Source organism: Austrofundulus limnaeus, unplaced genomic scaffold (assembly GCF_001266775.1).
Source record: "Austrofundulus limnaeus strain Quisiro unplaced genomic scaffold, Austrofundulus_limnaeus-1.0 Scaffold49, whole genome shotgun sequence".
Classification (NCBI taxonomy): domain Eukaryota; kingdom Metazoa; phylum Chordata; class Actinopteri; order Cyprinodontiformes; family Rivulidae; genus Austrofundulus; species Austrofundulus limnaeus.
The window spans coordinates 2,483,520-2,486,100 of NW_013952451.1; the positions used below are offsets into that span (position 1 = coordinate 2,483,520).

The window sequence follows — 2,581 nt, forward strand, 5'->3', positions numbered from 1 at the left end:
CTCCATCTAGGAGGCTCAATTTATATGGATAGTATTTATTTTTTATAATAGCAAGCTGGAATGAAAACAAGCAAAAATGAAATAAAAGTAGTGACTTTGTACTTCTTGCCTTTTTTAATGAAAGAAGTAGAAGTAAAAAGTAGTTTGAAAAATAATTACTTAAGTAAAGTACAGATACCCCCAAATTCTTCTTACTGTAAGTACAGTAAAGAAGTATTTGTACTTAGTTACTTTACAACTCTGGTCTTGTAATGTAGAATGTGTTTTCTCCAGCTGCAGTTATGTGTTTTGTAAAAAAAAGTTGACAGGTGAGCAAACGTTTTACTCTTTCTGCACATTAGCTGGTTTATCAGTGTGTGACGCTATAAATATTACAGCATGTTCGTTCAAGGCAAAAACAAAAACAATGTTTGTGTTTTTGCCCTTTTAACACATTGTAGAGAAAAGAAAAACAGAGAAACCAAATGATAACACTACAAACTACAGCAAGGTTTTAATTTCATGTAATGAACTATAACTATACCATGTGTAGTGTCAGCCCTTCCATGCAGCAACATGAACATTAAGTGTGTCCCCAGAGCTGATGGACTGTTTGTTCCCAGCAGGTGTTTGGTTAGAGGCCAGACAGCCAGACAYGGCCGGATGTGCGATGGAAACACCCCGACAGGATGGGAAACGGCTCACTTTGGCTCGGACAGGCAACTGCTGAAATCTATTTGAGGTTAGTAGAGAAAAGCTTCGAGACAAGTCCCAGACGTGTGTCGTTAAAAGTTTCCAGGACTGAAAAACTGCCCCAAAGTCCCATGACTGCTGTCCTTCCTTGCCTGTAATCTGCACTGAATTTTTTTCTTTATGCTGCAGTAGCATGTAGAGCAAATTTACTGGAATCCTGCAGTTAGTGAAAACAGATGTCAGAGAATAATACAGATCAACAAGCTCATTAGTTAGAGCACAATGAATTGGTTAAAAGGATGACTCACAGGAATTTAAAGCTAATACAAGTCCCCAAACATAAGAACTAAAAAATAATGTTTTGATTTTACACATACATATAAAACTTATTTTGCCTCATAAGTTCAAATAAAAAAGTAACAATTTTCTACTTTGATGCCTGTGTGTTGGTTTTAAATTTGGGTTTTTGTGTAGTTATGCTTAAGCTTTTTAGGGACAAAACATATTATATTAAAGCCCTAGCATTCCTTGAAGGAACTGCACACTGCTTGTTGCTTTGAGTTTTAGAATCGWGATGCTGAGAAATGACAGATTTGTAGTTGTTTTAGTCAAGTTGTAACCCTTTTTGCGTTTGTTAAAGTTGATTTTCTGTGGCAGCCATTGTGATTTGTGTTGGCTCCAAAAGTTAGTCAGTTATAGCTGTACAGAACACCCATGGTTCATGTGATATTTTGCTAACAAACAGAATTTACTGATTCACTCCAGAAGTTAATGAGTTGTAGTTGTCAACCCACTTTCAGGAAGCTTATTTTAAAATGTGTCTGCTGGGTTATGAGATATTTTGCTAACAGACAAACATTATGCCCTTCGTCTTTGGCAGTGGGTGATAATTATATTTAAATCAGATGACACAAAGTGGCAACTCCCCCAAATAGTTGAGAACAGGACCGTTCCCTCTGTGCCACCAGCAACAAGAGGACACTCCCCCTTTGCTTTAAAAGCTGTGGACACAAAAATCCTCTCACCTTTGCTGAGACCTTACTTCATCATCATCATCATCATCATCAATATCCTGTAGGAGATCCCTCTGTGAGACTTTGATAATCTGCAGGAGCAGAGGTTTTGGGATGACAGGACTGTGTGTTAAAGCTGCAGCTCTGAGTCTGGTGCTGCAGCAGCTGGCGCTCACCGTCAGCGCTCAGGGAATGGGTAAGTCCTCATGGAAAACTTTATTCAGGACCTGTGTGGCTGTTTGTGCCGAGCTTTGCTTTTTCTATACAAATATTTCTAATTATAAATCAATTAGATCTAATCATCTAAATATTTCTAATTATCTAGTTCTCCCAATGCAAGCTGCCTTATTGTTTTACTAAAAGTGGTGAAATTTTGTGCCTAACTTCTAAGCCGACCTTAATAAGGTGGTAAAACTTCACAAACTCATTAAACTACAATTTGCCTGGAATCTGCGGCTTTTATTTTCTCCTGTCACTTTGGGTTATTCCTGAAAAGCAGCCTTTGTGAAGCAGACACACACAGCTTTATAAAAAAAAAAAAACACCACAGGAGACTTAAAAGGTTCATTTACACACACACATACACACACTCATGTTTGCACAGCTATACATTTGGGGACATTCTATTGACTTCCATTATATTTCTTCAGCCTAACCCTGACCACAAACCCTAAGGCTAACCTCACAGGTACCTACCTGACCCTAAAACTAACCTAAACTCAATTCACACCTTGGTCCTAAACCTAACCCCCAACCCAAAATCAGCCTCCGAAGTTGTGGGGCCCAGGCTTTGGGTCCCACAAGGAGCACCCGGTCCCCACAAGGCTGCAGGGCCCCACGATGTAGGAAAAACAAGGCCACACACACACACACACACACACACACACACACACACA

The 2,581-nt window shown here is 39.2% G+C and overlaps 1 protein-coding gene across 1 annotated transcript in view; it reads right to left on the reverse strand.

The window, feature by feature from the left end:
* The window catches only part of mtx3 (metaxin 3), a gene marked incomplete in the record, with an annotated part of 4,711 nt that extends 4,009 nt beyond the window's left edge, over positions 1-702 (reverse strand). Inside the window, 1 exon segment of the mRNA XM_014008431.1 lies at positions 603-702.
* Positions 703-2,581: the final 1,879 nt, after the last annotated feature.